Source organism: Choloepus didactylus, chromosome 4 (genome assembly GCF_015220235.1).
Source record: "Choloepus didactylus isolate mChoDid1 chromosome 4, mChoDid1.pri, whole genome shotgun sequence".
Taxonomy (NCBI): domain Eukaryota; kingdom Metazoa; phylum Chordata; class Mammalia; order Pilosa; family Megalonychidae; genus Choloepus; species Choloepus didactylus.
In genome coordinates, this window is record NC_051310.1 from 30,537,062 (window position 1) to 30,554,611 (window position 17,550).

Sequence of the window (17,550 nt, forward strand, 5' to 3'; positions counted from 1 at the left end):
CAAAATAAAACTACAATGAAATATCACTTCATATCCACAAAGATGGCTATTATTAAAAAACTAATAATAAAAACAGAAAGGAAGTGTTAGAGAAGATGCAGAAAAATTGGACCTTTAATGCATTGTTGGTGAGAATGTAAAATGATATAGCCACTGTGGAAAGCAATATGGTGGTTCCTCAAAAAGTTAATTATAGAATCATCATTTGACCCAACAATCCCACTTCTAGGTATATACATAAAGAGAGTAAAATGGGGTCACAAACAGACAATTGTACACCAATGTATAAGTTACTCATCATAGCCAAAAGCTGGAAACAACTCAAATATCCATCAACAAATAAGCAAAATGTGGCACATATATACAATGGAATATTATTTGGACATAGGAAAAGAAGTTATGAGACATGCTGCCACATTGCAACATGGGAGAACCTTGAAGACATTATGCTCAGTGAAATAAGCAAGACATATAAGGACTAAAAATGTATGATATTCCTTATAAGAGATGACTAGATATAGCAGACTTACAAGATAGAAAGCTGATTAGAAATTAACAGGGGGAGGTGAAATGTTTTAATTTCCTAGCTGCTAAATTAAATACCATATAATAGGTTGCATTAACAACAGGAACTTATTGGCTTATGGTTTCAGAGGCTAGAAGGCCTCTTTCCTCCTGGGGTCCATATGTTTTTGGCTGCCTGGCAATTTTGGGGGTTAGATTACATGACAATATACTGATGGCATCTTCTCCTTTCTCTTCTGGGTGCCATAGACTTTTAGCTTCAGTCTTTTCCCATTGGCTGCTTCTTCTGTGTCCAATTTCCTTTGCCTAGAATAACCTCAGCCATACTGGATTAAGGTCCATCCTCATTCCACTTGGGCACACTTTAACTAATAACATCTTCAAATATCCTATTTATAGTGAATCCACACCCACAGGACCAGGGGTTGAAATCTGAACATGCCTTTGGAGGGGAGACATGATTCAACCCCCAACTGGGAGATGGGAGTAGGGAGAAATGGGGAATGTTTGTTAAAAAAAAAAAAAGTTTTATCAGTGAAATATACCTGGAACAGGAAAAAGGGCAGAACCAAGATTATGCAGGGATAGCTCTCAGACAGTGAAGCAAGCCGAACAAAGTTTCTGTCAGCTCAACATGGAACTGGGGGGCAAAGATTGCCAGGTAGAGGAGCTCCATGTTGGACCAAGCCCTGGCAAAAACAAAACAAAACAAAACAAAACAAAACAAAACAAAACACTTCAATAGAAGGTTCAGATTAGAAAGAAGAGGTTTTGAATAACCAAAACAAGGTGCCCCTTCCTCCTCCATATATCTCCACCAAGAGATTCTGAATTCTAGAGAAACTCCAGAATGATTTGCTTTGTCGGGGATTCTCTGTATTAGTGACTGAAATGCCTGTGGCCTTTTGGATATATAATCTTGGAGAGTTCAGAGAAGCAAGAAATTTAGAGTTTGGACATTCACCTTCACTAACACATCAAGACCATGAAGACATCCAAACGCTAGCAATGGCCCTAATGAATCCTGTATTCCAGGAAATAGCCACCACTAAGTGTCCACAGAAGAATGACCTGGTGATTAATCCTACATTTTAAAAAGCCCAATGCCTTTAAAATAAGGACTGCAGTTTCAAAGTATGTTTAATTCATTTTTTTTCAACAAAGTCTTATTGAGCACTAAATTTGTGCAGTGTCATGGGCCCTGGGGAAATAATGTCTGTGGGGGGAGGAAAAAAGAAGAGGAAATCTATTAAATGGGAAAAAGCTGATATTTTGCTGACTGTCAAGAATGGCATGATCACAATAAAGAAAATTATCAATAAGAATTATGGACCTTTTCAATTTAATTCAAATATCTCCATGGCAAGAGTGTCTCTTCCTCCCTTTTGACATAATATCTAATCCATAAAGATTGTTGGCAATAGCCATCACAGAAAATTATGGGGAAATGTGAGCAAATGAGTAGATGAAACATTATTTCCCTTTAGAGGCTTTTTCTAGAAATAACCAATGTAGCCCAACTTCAAAATGCAATGTGTTCCTAGTCAGAACATATATCCAAAAGTAATGTAAATTCCTACCCTGTCATAAATATTGTCTTCAGGGAAATCTTTCTCAAAGAAGAGAAAAAGTACAGAATAATACATGTGGATAGACATAAAAAACCTAACTCCCCTTTAATGAATTGATAAATATGTTTTTATTGTCACCGTGGAGTAGATTATATATGTATATAGTTGTACAAGTATTTTTCTATGCATGACATAATGTGGGATTGCACTCACCATAGACTGACTTACAGTTTTCACTGTTATGTGTCACTGCAGAAAGTTAAACACAGGCCTACATTGCATATATCTTGTTAGGAAGGGATTCAGGAAAAAGTCTTTAGTACAAAAGTAAAGGCAATACTCAGAGCTAGAGATGACTTGAACTTTGCTTGGGAAATTCTCCATTTTCAGTTTTCTGGGATTGCTGCTTAATTGTGGAAAGCCGCCTCCCGAATCGGGCCTAGCGTATGCGCTGCAGCCTGCTCTAGAGTTACCCCCGCCCATCGAGTGAGCCAAGATGGCGCCTGCATCCTGTTTCCGCATAGTGACGCATGTATCCGCCACCCGCTCCTACCAATCGAAATCCTGTATACGCGATACTAGCCTAGAAGCTTATTGGTTGTTAATTGTGTATAAAAGGTCTTACCCGGACGGGGTAGGGTGAGACAGCCCACAAGGAGCCGTGCCTGACGGCCACATCGAGGCTGCTCTCCCACGAGGCGCCGTGCCCCGTGTGGGAACCAGTAACACAGAATGTTCATCTAGCTGTAGTAAAGGGCTTGCTTTCACAACTGCCGTGTGGTTCGAGTCGTGATTCATGACCAGGTTAGTTCGCGCAGTCTGCATCTCTCTCTCTCCTTCCCTGTTTCCCCTCGCCGGCCGGGAACCGGGGACCGAGCGGGGCAGCGCCGGACAAGTGGTGGCCCGTACGGGGAAGCTCCTCCTCCTGCCTCGCTCTCGACGGTCCCTCTGTGAGGAGAGCAGCGCTGCGCGTCGAGCTTACGGCGGACTTCCCGCGCCTGATCAATGCGAGAAGGTGAGTGCGTCTTATTACATGATAGTTAGGGCCCGTGGGTTTTCAGGTGACCCCGGGGGACTCGGAAGAGCTCTCCGAGTGACTGAAGTATAGTGCCGACTGCAATCATGGGGCAGTCCGGAAGTTCACCTCTCTTAGCTCCCTTAAAGAACCTTTTGAAACAACGGGGTATCTCGGTCAGGAAAAGCTCCCTTCAGCGTTTTCTTGATGATGTTGATACTTTTGCCCCTTGGTTTGCCTGCACCGGCAGCCTTAGCCTACCCTCTTGGATGAAGCTCGGTCGCGACATAGACCGAGCGCGCCAGACGGGCGTGTGTATGGACCCGATTCTAGTACCCATATGGGAGACCGACCGTGCGGTCCTTGAACTAGAATCGGCTACCGGCCTAAGCCCGTCCTCTGTCTTGCAAGAAGCACGGTGCGCGCTCCAAGAAACCCAGTCAGTTTCGTCAGCGGACGGCTCCTGTAAGGGCAAACCGCCGGAGTCCAGTGACTCTGACTCAGAGTCAGATAGCGATACTGACGAGAAGGCGGAAGCATCCCCGCTAATTGAGTGGGAGGAGCCTCCCGCCACACCCGTGCGGCCTTCCGCCCCGCCAATGTCTACCGCTGCACCCCCAGGGACACCCCAGCTCCCAACTGACGCCTTGGGCGGTCCCACCAAAGGACCTTGCCGAGAGCTCCCTCTAGTGGCCATGCCCAGTAAATGTAATTATCCTTTGCTGCCAGACCCGGAAACCCCGATGGGTCGGTCAGGGGAGGGGCAACCTTTGCCGTACCCCCCGCCCGAGTATACAGGCCCTCAGGACCCTTTGCCATTAGGTAGTGGTGGGAGACATTTCTGGAGATGGAACCCTTTCACAACATTTAGACCTTTTGGCATGCTGGGTGGCTACCAGCCACTTGAGCCGCAGCCAGTCTCAGAAATGTACCCGGTTATTATCAATCCCCAAGGTGGCAATCGGCACGAATCATATGATTACAAACTATTGAGGGAATTGAGGCAGGCCGTCCATCAGTATGGCCCCAATGCCCCTTATACCTTGAACATGATCGAGAACCTCTCTGCTCTAAATCATACACCCGCAGATATTTTTCAGCTAGCCCGTGCTTGCTTGCCGTCAGGCCGATTCATAGATTGGAAAGCATGGTTTGAGGAGTTAGCTGAAGAGCAGGCCGCAAGGAATGCGGCGGGGAGACGTGGCGGGTGGAATGCTGACATGCTGTTGGGGAGAGGCGCCCATGCCCAGAACCAAACGGGTTTCCCACAAGAGGTCTATGCCCAGATCTTCCGCTGTTTTGTGGGTGCCTGGAAAAAGCTAACAGGTGAGGGAGAGGCTCAGGCCTCACTCAGCAATATACACCAAGGCCCCACAGAACCATTTGCGGATTTTGTAGCCAGGATGCAAACCGCAGCTGAGAGAATCTTCTCAGATCCAGGAGTAGCAGAGACTGTGGTTAAGCAAATGATTTTTGAGCAGTGCAACAAGGAGTGCAAAGTTATCCTGGCACAAAACAGAGCAAAAAATTTGACAGAGTGGGTCAGGCTCTGTAGAGATGCTGGCAGCCCTTTAACTAATGCAGGTCTAGCTGCCATGCTAGCCAGCTCCCTACAGGTGGCTACAAAAAGCCCGAGAACCTTAGGGGCAAAGTCTAACGGGTGCTATGGCTGTGGCCAATCAGGGCACTTTAAGAGAGATTGTCCCAATAGACGTCAACCCCCTGCCACTCAACGGTTTGGCGAACCAGGTGCAGCAACCAGGCCGTGTGGCCGTTGCCACAAAGGCCCCCACCGCGCAGAAGACTGTAAATCGGTTTTCGATGCGCAGGGTAGACGCCTCTCTGGCCGCCCCGAGCAGATTCCAAAAAACGGGAAGAGGGGGTCCGCCCTTTCGACGGACCCCCTTGCATGCCATTCGACAACACAGGATCCGATCAAATTCGTGCGTCCCCCGGCTCAGCAGGACTGGACCTCTGTGCCACCTCCAGACTCGTACTAACCCCCTCCATGGGTGTCCAGTTAGTAGGGACCTCCTTCAAGGGGCCCTTACCGGCTGGTACTGTAGGGCTCATATTGGGAAGAGCATCCACGGCCCTGAAAGGATTAACAGTTATACCAGGACTTGTAGATTCAGATTTCACAGGCCGTGCCCAAGTTATGGTTCAATCTCAGCGGGGCACCTTAGTCATTGCAGAAGGTGATAAGCTGGCGCAGCTCCTGCTCTTACCCAGCTTACATGCAGTCTTTCCAAGCAGAATCAGACAGAGAGGGGAAAAAGGGTTCGGATCCAGTGGAGCGATTTTTGAGGGACTCCATATGTCCCTGGAGTCTCGACCTATGCTAACCATTAAGGTGCAAGGCAGATCTTTCTTGGGCCTGCTCGATACAGGGGCCGATCGGTCTATCATAAGACAACAAGAATGGCCCCCCACCTGGCCAACGAGCAGGGCGGAAGAGCCCATTAGAGGAATAGGCCAAATTTCAGCGCCCATGCTCAGTGCAGCTGCCCTTCATTGGGCCGATGAAGAAGGACACCAAGGCAGTTTCCAGCCTTATGTATTAGCCCTGCCTGTGTCTTTGTGGGGAAGAGACATTCTGACCCAAATGGACGTTACTTTAATTAGCGGCTACTCCCCAACCTCTAAGCGACTGCTAAAAGAAATGGGGTATACCCCCGGCAAGGGTTTAGGAGCTTCACTGCACGGACGTGCGGAGCCTATACAAGCTGCCCCCAAGTCTGACAGACGAGGCTTGGGTTTTTCATAGGGGCCACTGAGGAGAGATTCCCACCCACACCTATAAAACTAAAATGGAAAACCGAGGCTCCGGTGTGGGTGCCTCAGTGGCCCTTGCCACAGGAAAAACTTGCAGCGTTGCACGCCCTAGTATCAGAACAACTAGAAAAGGGCCATATCGCCCCTTCCACGTCACCGTGGAACACCCCTATATTCGTAATAAAAAAGAAATCTGGTAAATGGAGACTGCTACATGATCTAAGAGCTATTAACGATTGCATGGAGCCTTTAGGGCCCGTTCAGATGGGACTGCCCCTCCTCTCGGCATTACCGGAGCACTGGTCGATTTTCATCATAGATCTGAAAGATTGCTTCTTTTCTATTCCGCTCCACCCTGAAGACACCCCTAAGTTTGCCTTTACTGTGCCCTCTAGTAATCAAGAGGAGCCCTGTCAACGCTTTGAATGGACAGTCCTGCCCCAAGGCATGGCTAATAGTCCTACCATGTGCCAGCTGTATGTCGCTGCGAAGCTAGCTAGCACTCGGCAGCAGTTCCCTCAAGTGAAAATCATCCATTATATGGATGACATTCTCTTAGCCCATAGAGACACAGATCTTCTTAAAACAGTTTTGTCACATTTAGTCCTTAGTCTTAGAGAAGCTAACCTAGAGATTGCCCCTGAAAAAATCCAAATGACTGACATTACCACTTTCCTGGGGGCGAAAGTCGCACCCACTCATGTTTCCCCCCAAAAGGTGTCTCTCAGGCTAGACAATATACACACTCTCAATGATCTACAAAAACTCATGGGGGATATCAATTGGATCCGTCCATACCTAAAAATACCCAATGTCAAACTAACACCTTTGTTCGACCTGTTGAAGGGGGATTCTAATATAAACTCACCTCGAAGCTTCACTCCAGAGGCAAGGCGAGCACTATGCCAGGTGGAACAGGCGCTCAGTGGCGCTGCATTGAAGAGAATAGACCCTGATGAGCCTTTTGAAGCCTGCGTGCTGCCGACAGAATTACAGCCCACTGCGGTACTGTGGCAGCGGGGGCCGCTGCTCTGGGTCCACCCTGGAGTTTCCCCCAAAAAAGTCCTAGAGCACTATCCTACAGCGGTTGCAGACTTGGCCCTAGAATGCATTAAAAGGGCTGTGCAGCATTTCGGTCAGCAGCCCAAAAATCTCAGGGTGCCTTATTCTTCCCAGCAGCTTGAGATACTCACCGGATGCATAGATCAATGGGCCATTCTCCGGTGTACATTTCTTGGTCCCATTAACAATCAGTTCCCTAAGGCTCCTCTCTTGCAGTTTGTCACCCGGCACCCAGTGATTTTTCCCAAAGTAACCTCTCCTAGGCCACTAGCAGGCGCCCCCACCGTATACACGGACGGCTCCAGCTCTGGAACAGGGGCGTATTGTGTGGAGGGGGACACTCCTAAAACAGTGCTCTTCCAACCACAAAAGCCTCAATGGGTAGAACTGCAGGTTATCATTGCAGTCCTGGAAAGCCTTTCCGAGCCCTTAAATGTCGTCTCGGATTCTGCTTATGTTGTGAACTCTGTACAAATTTTAGAAACGGTGGGCATTGTTAAACATTCCTCTACAGTAAGGACGTTCTTTGCCAAACTACAGGAGGTTATATGGACCAGGCAACACCCTTTTTACATAACCCATATTAGAGCCCACACAGGTTTGCCTGGCCCTATGGCCCAGGGGAACCATAGCGCAGATGTAGCCACTCGACAGCTGCACATCTTTCCGACGTTGGTACCGTATCAACAAGCCCGAGAATTCCATGCCAAGTTTCACATCAATGCAGGTACCCTAGCTAAGCGGTTCAGCATACCACGTGCAGCTGCTCGAGATATTGTCCGAGCCTGCAACAATTGTGCAGAGCAGAGAGCAGTCCCCTCGGTTGGGGTCAACCCTAGGGGTCTCACCCCAGGGGATACTTGGCAGATGGATGTCACTCATCATTCAGAGTATGGTAAGATCAAGTACTTACATGTGTCGGTGGACACATGCTCCCAAGTTTTATTTGCCTCTGCTGAACCAGGAGAAAGAGTCTCCCACGTCATTGCACACTGCCTTGCTGCATGGGCAGCTTGGGGTAAGCCAAAGACGTTAAAGACGGATAACGGGCCTGCCTACACTAGTAAATCCTTCCAAAAATTTTGTGACAACATGGATGTCCAATTAAAACATGGCATCCCCTATAACCCTCAGGGGCAAGGAGTCATTGAAAGAGCGCACAGATCTCTCAAAGACTTGCTTAAAAAACAGAAAGAGGGTATAGGCCACGGCCTGTCCCCAAAAGCTCGACTGTCTGTAGCCTTGCTCACATATAATTTTTTAAACGAAAATTCACAAGGAATGACACCTGCCCTGCAACACACCACCCCGAGTCCTCCGCATAGAGGTCTAGTCCGTTGGAAGGATGTCCTGTCGGGGCAGTGGAAAGGCCCTGACCCGGTGCTCAGCTGGGCCAGAGGCTCTGTTTGTGTTTTTCCCCAGGAACCAGGACGTCAACCAGTGTGGGTTCCGGAAAGACTGGTGAGAACCGTGACATCACCTGAAGAAGCCAAGGAACAGCTGTCAGAAACGCCAACGAATATACAACCTGAACCATTAGACCAAGCCTCCGACCCTGCTGATGATGGCGACGACCGACAAGACGATAATAGTAGGACTGACCACCCCGCGGTTGCCCAAAAAGAGGATCGGTAACTCTGTTCTTTGCTCTCCTATAGCAATCCTTCTAATCTGCCTTTTTCTTTTTAGTGGAACTATATTTCCTCCACAAGCTTCAACGAGTCCTTCCCCCTCACCAATGACACACTGATCCTCTCTTTTGCTAACCTCTCTGTCAAGGTTGTCAACACCACAGTTGCGGCGAATGCTACTTGTGAAACTGGGCTTGCTCCTACAGTCTGCAACCGTTCCAAAGACCCGGATGCCTCGCCGCCCCCGCTATCCTAGTGTATCGCCCAAGTTATGTCTGGCTCCCCGTCAAGGCAACTGACTGGGTTGGCCCTGTTTCTCAAGTTGTTTCACTTAACAATATCCCCTTCTCTAAGTCTAGGCGTCCAAGAGGCATAAAAGAATGGCTATCGAATGCTGCCAGTGTAGCTTCCTCTTTGTTTGTCCCAACGATCGGGCAGGCTGTGCTACAAGCATGGACAGATCGGCAGCTCGCCATAACGATGGAAATGGTAAATGGCTTGGTCAACCTTACCCGAGACGTGCTACGCCGCCACAATCAGATGCTGAACTTAAATTTCCAGGCCATTCAGAAACTCCAAGCGGAGATAGATGAACTTGGACTGGAAATAGATGGACTCTGGAGAGTGCTTCAGCAAACATGTGACACCCGGTGGCTTACGGTTAAACTCTGTGTCACTCCTGTCAGGGCCAACGTGACCGGAAGCATTTCCAGAGTCTCTGATTGGCTGAAAAGGTCATATTTTCCTGAATTTGTTAATCTCTCCCAACAGGTGGAATCTAGTTTAGACACAATTGGGGGGATCAAGTTAAAACCCGTTAAAGTCGATCTCTCCGGGTTAGGCGAGGTTCTACAGAAACTATTGCACAGTGTTTCTTCCTGGTTCTCTTGGCCCAATTTAACTAATTGGATCCTCATTGCAGTGGGATTATTGGTGGGATTAGTCGTTGTTAAATGTTTGCTAGAACGCCTGTTTCAAGTGCAGCAGCAATTGCGTGTTACCACTATGATGGCTATGACTCCCACCTCTGTTACCCCCGATAGTGACCGATTTATTAACCATACCCCTTCCTGGTCGCCTCAGGTGGGGCGCTTTGGAGCAAAATTTGTAGCGAATCGCATGGCTGTTTCTCGGGTGTAAAAGGCGACACCAGTAGTCATAATTTTGTCTCAGGTGGGTCTCTAGGGCAGAGTCCTAGTTGTGGCCAGACTGGACCCTAGCCATTGCACAGAGACACCTAGTGACACCCCCGACTCTGGTTACTGCTGTTCCTGCCCCCGTCGTTGTTCCCCAGTTGCCAGGCAAAGCACTGCAGGGAGAGTCACGTTGCTTCCAGCTTACGGACTCTCTGGTCTCCATATGACGTGAGCATTCTGGTTGGTGCTAGAGGCTCCGCCGCTGGATGGCTGAGGCCTAGTCCAGACTCCCCAAAGCACCAAAGAGGTTGTGAACCATTTGGGTTCACGGGAGCACGCTCATCACTGGAGACACTGGGTCAAAAATAAATAAGAAAGGGGGAGATGTGGAAAGCCGCCTCCCGAATCGGGCCTAGCGTATGCGCTGCAGCCTGCTCTAGAGTTACCCCCGCCCATCGAGTGAGCCAAGATGGCGCCTGCATCCTGTTTCCGCATAGTGACGCATGTATCCGCCACCCGCTCCTACCAATCGAAATCCTGTATACGCGATACTAGCCTAGAAGCTTATTGGTTGTTAATTGTGTATAAAAGGTCTTACCCGGACGGGGTAGGGTGAGACAGCCCACAAGGAGCCGTGCCTGACGGCCACATCGAGGCTGCTCTCCCACGAGGCGCCGTGCCCCGTGTGGGAACCAGTAACACAGAATGTTCATCTAGCTGTAGTAAAGGGCTTGCTTTCACAACTGCCGTGTGGTTCGAGTCGTGATTCATGACCAGGTTAGTTCGCGCAGTCTGCATCTCTCTCTCTCCTTCCCTGTTTCCCCTCGCCGGCCGGGAACCGGGGACCGAGCGGGGCAGCGCCGGACACTTAATCCCTTCCTTTTCTGTCTCCTACTCTCTGCATCCCTCTCTCTTTCATTGTCACCTCCAAGAACAAGCACATCATCCCTGCACAAAGGCCAAAGGAGCAAGACCTAACACCACCCAAAGTCAACTGTACATAATGACCAACAGAACTATTCAAAAATGCAGTGGATTTAGGGAGAGTTTGAAGTCATTTGATTCAATTGTCTCGATGACCTTATTTTGGGGAACAAATTGTCTTTTACTGGAGAGTCATTAACCACATATCCATGGGTGAGTGCCCTATGGGGAAAAAAAAAAACTTCATATGAAGGCAATTACGCCAGGAAGACAGCTCCTGGAGCTTGCATCTTCCTTGAATATTCTAAGGAAAAGAATAGTACTATTGTATAGGCTAAAGGGTTAGAGGCAATGTAAATTTGTAAATTTACTTCAAAACGCCGTTTTTCAGATATCTCTAATTTAGAGATTTGGGGTGTCTGAAATAGAAGATGTAGAAATACTTGTTAATGCTTGGCCATTTGCTTGGTGAGACACTCTCCACAACCATCACCAATTTTACAATAAAGATTCACTTCGAATTTGTTACCAAAAGTACTACATTTAATAAATAATTTTAATAACTAAATAAATCCATGTTGCTTTTTCATTATATGCAAAGCCTCTTAATAGTGACTCAAAACATGTCATAAAAATTTTCTTTGCAATGTTGAGTAAAGGAGCTTAGGAGACATGTCTAATTACCTCTGTATAACAAGGTAGAAAATCTAGCTGACTTCTAATGGTAACAACCCTATGCCAATCAAGGGCAAACAAAACACACTGATGTTTAACCAAGTCACAACCTGCTTGAGTATGGAATTGGGTATTCATTCACATGCTCAACAAATGCTTCCTGAGTTCCTGCTTTATGCAAAGCATCACCCTCAGAGATATGGGGAGTGGTGGATATGTAAGATATAACCCATGTCTTCAAGGAGGAGACAATTTAGTAACAACAGCTGAGATGATCTTCAATCTCATTCAAGAAGGGTTCATTGTTGAAAATTCAAAATGATCTTGTAATGATATATCAACAATACAAATCTGATGTGGTACTGAAAAAACATGTTATTTCCCCCTATGCCCACAGCCCTTTTAGAAACATTAATCCTTGCAAATTTAATTAACTGTTAGTAGGGTAAACCTTTATGGTGAGAATGGAATTATTCTAGATGACCTCTACTCACAGGCCAAAGGAAAGAGTCATTTGGTATTGCTTAGCTCCAGATGCCTCTTCTGTAAAATGAGGATAATAATGTTTTTTACCTCATAGGTATATTGTGAGGATTAAATGAGAGAATGAATTTGAGCCACTAACCCAAGTTCTTGGAATAAACATTAGGTACTACTACCACTACTAATAAAATAAAAATACAGTGTCCTGCCACCTATGAAAATCTCTAATTGGTTCTGGAAATTTACCAGTTTTAAAGAGATGCTACAACTGTAATCATGGTACAATGGTTTTGAGTTTTGCAAAAAGAAATTATTTACATACTTGAAAAGCCAAGTGATACACTTTGGTGCTCTGGCCAGAATCCTCAAATTTTTAATGTGTTTCTAGGTGAATAAAGTCGGTGGACTCAGTTCACTACTAAAGCAGAAAAATGGTGAGGAGAAAACTCGATCAGAAGGAATCTGTCCAGATGTTTATTTCCATTCATTTAGTTCCATAAAACATATAGATCAAATGCTTAAAGCTATTAGGAGCAGAGAAAAAAAAAATGCCAGAATCGATGCTGTAATGCTTTTTGCGCTTAACCTGAATTAATGCTTCTATATTAGTGTTGTTCCTGATTTAACTTCTTGTTAATGGCCTTAAACGTTTGATCTATATCTTTTGCCAGCTTGAATACAGAAAAGTCCACATCATGGATTCCCTATAGGGTCAGGAGGAAAGGAATCAGCAACGCCAATAGAGATGTCTGGGAAGTGTATTAGGTTTGAGTGATCCTTCCCTTCTTGGGAGGCTATCTTTACAGGGGAATCTGATGCCCTCACATTGCAAAACACAACGACCATCAAAGTGAGAGCTTTCACTGCTCACCAATAATTAAAGTGGAGGTTCTTTTTAAAGAATAATGAAGTTTCAGAGAGTTGATTCCTGTGCTGGTTTGGATGTATTATGTCCCCCAAAATGCCATGTTTTTAATGCAATCTTGTAGGGGCAGACGTATTAGTGTTGATTAGGTTGGTATCCTTTGATTGAGTGTTTCCATGGAGATATGACCCACCCAACTGTGGGTAATACTTTGATTAGATTATTTCCATGGAGGTGTGTCCCCATCCATTCTGAGTGGGTCTTGATTAGTTAACTGGAGCCCTATAAAGGCTCACAAACAGAAGAACCTCAGAGCAGCTGCAGCCAAGAGAAACATTTTGGAGACGGCTATTGAGAGCAGACTTTTGCTGACATTTTGCTCCAGAGAAGCTAAGAGAGGGCAAAACACCCCAAGAGCAATGTTTTGAAGAGTGCACAGGAGCTGAGAGAGGAGTGGAACACAATCCGGGATCAGCAGATGCCAGCCACGTGCCTTCCCAACTAAAAGAAGTTTTCCAGATGCCATTGACCTTCCTGCAGTGAAGGTATACCTGTGTTGATGCCTTCGTTTGGATGTTTTCATGGCCTTCAAACTGTAAATTTGTAACCAAATAAACCCCCTCTGTAAAAGCCAATCCATTTCTGGTGTTTTGCATAATGGCAGCATTAGGAAACTGGAACAATTCTTTTTCCTGTTGTCTACAACTTAAGGATGATTTCAATATAACTACTGAAAGCACGAGAAGACCCAGTAACATATTTGGGGTGTTCCAAAATATGTTTTGTCATGACTGGATCATTGCTTTCCAAACTGGATTTCTTGGAGATGTTAGCAGGAGGTGCATGTAAAAATAAAAAATAAACAAAAAACTGCTTTAATAAGCAGCATCCTTAATTATCATTATCTTTTCATACGCAAATAATAAAATTAAGAATGCTAGGGGAAAATTGGGAAGCAATTTTCAATAGGGGTTGTCAATGAAGGGTTTGTCCCTGATAGGAAAACAACAATGATGACAAGCAACATGTTATGGTATTTATAGTGTAGCCCAAAGATGAGATTTTTCTTTGATTGTTCTCTTCAGTCACTCATTCTTTTACACATTCTTCTCAGCTCTAGCCTTTACTAAGCTAGAGGATTGTTATATTGTTCAGATCCTGTCCTTTATCATCCTCCAAAGAACTCACATTACCATGTATGGGAGAATATTCCTTACATGAGTATCTATCATGAAATTGGAATTTGACATTATATTTTAGTTTGAGGAATATCTATGTATCCAATAAAGACAGCATTGGTATGTTGCCAAATTACACGACGGTTGAGATGATAAAGGTTTCCTAAAGGCCACTCTCTGGAAGGGCTAATGGAAACCCAAAGCTACTATCCATATTTCTCAAATGTTATCTTGTGGTCTTTTTCCTTCTTATCTTTTTTTCAGAGATAAGCAAAAGTCAAGCTCTTTCTGTTTCCTTTCCTTCTTTGTCTCCTTTTTTACTACAAAATTAAAAATTGTTGGACAGTAGCCCCAAACACTACAGATTCCACATCTTGTTTGGGCTAATTATAGCATCCAGCCCGCCAACATACTTTCTTCAATGAGCTTGTATTGCAGGAGCTATCCTTATCAATTATTTGACACTTAATTAAGGACTCTGCTTCTGGTGATGGCTTCAAAAACCATTTGCAGTTCCCAGATCTGTTTCCAGGTTGGAATGCGGAAGTCTACCTTCTGGATTTGAAACTTGAAGCTGGAATCCCTTCAGCTTTCGCTCAAGAATTTGAAAGGAGAGGTCCTGCCGTTCACAGCAGGCAGTGGGTGGAGGTTTGGTGGTGAGAGACACAGCCAGGATACGAGTATAAAGTACAAAAAAAAAGTGGGCGTGGATTATAGACTAGTGTTGTTCAGACTAAGAATTTCACTGGAATTTCAAAAAGTTTTATTTTTTGGTTGTCAGAATTACTAATTTGAAAAACAGATATTATTTAAAGAGCATATAATCAAGAGTTTCCATGCAAATGTGTATTGAGCATCAGTGAGATGCATGGTATTTTACTCATTGCTGTGGGGTTTAGTAGGGTTTGGTCCTTCTATTCAACCATCTTACATTTGAATGAAAACATATTGGAAAATAAGTCCATCTATATTATAGAAAGCCACTCAAGAATGTGAGGGTTAAGGTAATAACAGAACACAGGAAGATGTGCTTGGGATGAACTGGCAAGTTCTGGTACAAATCTTGCTATACCACATGGTGAAAACTGAAGTATAGAAGAGTTACTGTTTTAAGCATATTAATGTGTTTTTTTGCTAATTATTTAATTTATTTAGATACAAGTGACTCAAATACATGAATTTAAAGTTTAATGTACCACAAAATATTAGAATTAAAGTCATGTAGAAGAAGAAAAGTGTTTTTAGAGAAAAACAATAATTGTATTTTAAAAATTATGTTTAATAGACCTGGCCTATGGCAGAATTTAGAAAATGCAGACTTTTCATAGTATCAATTCTGATTATTAGCAATAGATATCCTTGTTGAATATTTCTCAGATATTTCTTCATACTCCTATTTGTGGTGGGTAATGTTTTTCAAAGTCACTTTCCATTTTAAAATCAATTTGATCAATGATACTAGATTTCAATGGTAAGTATTTGATAACACTAGAGAATTTTGTGGTAAACTTTAGAGTGTCTCTTGTAGAATCTTGTACTTTTCCTTATCATAATTGTACTTACATAATTTATTGTGTAATTACCTGTCTAATATGCCTTGAGTCAAGAAGAATATAAGCTCTATAAAGACAGGGACCATGTCCATCTTATTCCAAGCTTTGTCTCAGCATTTAACATATTACCTTCACACATTGAAGGAAATAAATAAGTATTAATTTATGAATAAACAAATAAACACTATATTTATCATTTTATCAGTTGCATGATTATTTTGAGGACAATGATTATAAAAAGGGGTAACACCAAAGATTGGAAATATCAGAGAAAGGATCTCTCATTTTTACCATAAACTATCCAACCAAGTAATAACCTCTAATAAGAATCCACCTTCATTGAAGAAAGGGTCATGTAATTTACATTTCATGTCACTCCTTCCAAAAGGTGAAGTTTGGAATCACGACTGAGATATTTTCCACAAAGCATACCCGTGTATACTCCCAACAATGAGGATGTACATTTTCTAAGGTTGCTTCATAAAAAAAAGTAAGTTTCACTTCATGGTAAGCTCTTTAAGGAGAAAGCTTATATTTCCTATTCCCTTGGTAAATTTTACCACTTAACATAAATGTCTTCTTATCCTAAATACCTATTATATCCTCCACATGATCCAGGAAAACAAAACTTTGTGCTGACTTTAAAGATGTAGTGGAAAAGGGAAATCACTGACTTCATCATAAAAACAGATTCAAAGTGAAGAAAAAGAAGGTAAGAGCCATCTAGCTATGATTTTAAGTTTTCAACAAGGAACCAGGATGAAATAAAGTAAGTATAGGACCGTTTTTAAAAAAGATATCAGAGTAAGGTAAAGAAACAAAAGATCAAAGTAAAATCTAGAAATTGATCCAGTCTTCCATTTGGTATATTTAGAATGTTTAGCCAAGTGCATATTTTGTAAAGACTGGGACTTCATGCCTGTAACTTATTATTTAGTTACTATTTTATTCTCCTCCAGGTTGATAACTGTTAGTTTTGTTTTGTGCCTCATTTTATCCTTTTTTGGAGGAATCCCTGCTGATGTAGAATATCGTCCTCCCTGACCACACTCTACAATGTCTCCTTCCCTCTACTAATATAGTGTCACTACATAAAGATTATTATATCTAACACATAGTGGAAAAGGCACTAGCATAGAAGTGGGACCACACATGGATAAATATTTATGTTATTCTCAATTTCCTCAGTAATGAAAAACTTCCATAGTGCCTGTGGTAGTTTGGAGTTATACATGCCCCAGAAAACCATGTTCTTAAACTTAATCCATTCCTGTGGGCATGAGCATATTGTAAGGAGAACCTTTTGATGAGGTTATTTCAGTTTAGGTGTGGTCCACTGCAATCAGTCTTAATCCTATTACTGGAGTCCTTTAAAAGAGAATGAAATTCAGACAGAGAGAACACCAGAGTGAGCAGGCAGAAGCTGAACATCAACAAAACCGGAAGAGAAGGGAGAGACCAGGAGGCATTGCCTTGCTTGCCATGTGACAAGCTAAGGACCAAGAATTGCGAGAAGCCAGCCCCAGAATACCACAGTCTTCAAGGAGAAAGCATCACCTTGATGGTGCCTTGATTTGGACTTGTTCTTAACCTCAAAATCATGAGCAAATATACTCCCATTGTTTAAGCCGAACTATTGCATGGTATTTGCTTGAGCAGCTGTTCTGGTTTGCTAATACTGCAAAACACCAGAAATGGATTGGCTTTTATAAAGGGGGTTTATTTGGCTACAAATTTACAGTTCTATGGTCATAAAAGTGTCCAAACCAAGGCATCAACAAGATGATACCTTCATTGAAGAATGGCTGATGGCATCTGGAACACCTCTGTCAGCTGGGAAGGCAGGTGGCCGGCATCTGCTGTTCCCCTGCTCCTGGGTTGCATTTCAAAACAGCTTTCTCCAAAACGTTTCTCTCAGCTGCTGTTGGGGCGTATTGTCCTCTCTTTGCTTCTTTGGAGCAAACTCTGGGCTAGCATCTCAAAGCATCTGCCTTCAACAGCCATCTCCAAATTGTCTCTCTCAGCTCCTCCTAAATACTCCAGTGAACTACTAAGCCCTACCCTGAATGGGCAGGGTCAAATTTCCATGGAAACATTCAAGAGGTCACACCCTAATCACAAAGATTAATATGTCTGCCCCCCCCCCCCCCAAAATTG

At 44.1% G+C, this 17,550-nt stretch overlaps 1 protein-coding gene across 12 annotated transcripts in view; it reads right to left on the reverse strand.

Moving 5' to 3' along the window:
• NRXN3 (neurexin 3) overlaps positions 1–17,550 on the reverse strand; it is a 1,698,447-nt gene that overhangs the window by 635,648 nt on the left and 1,045,249 nt on the right. The window lies entirely within an intron of this gene.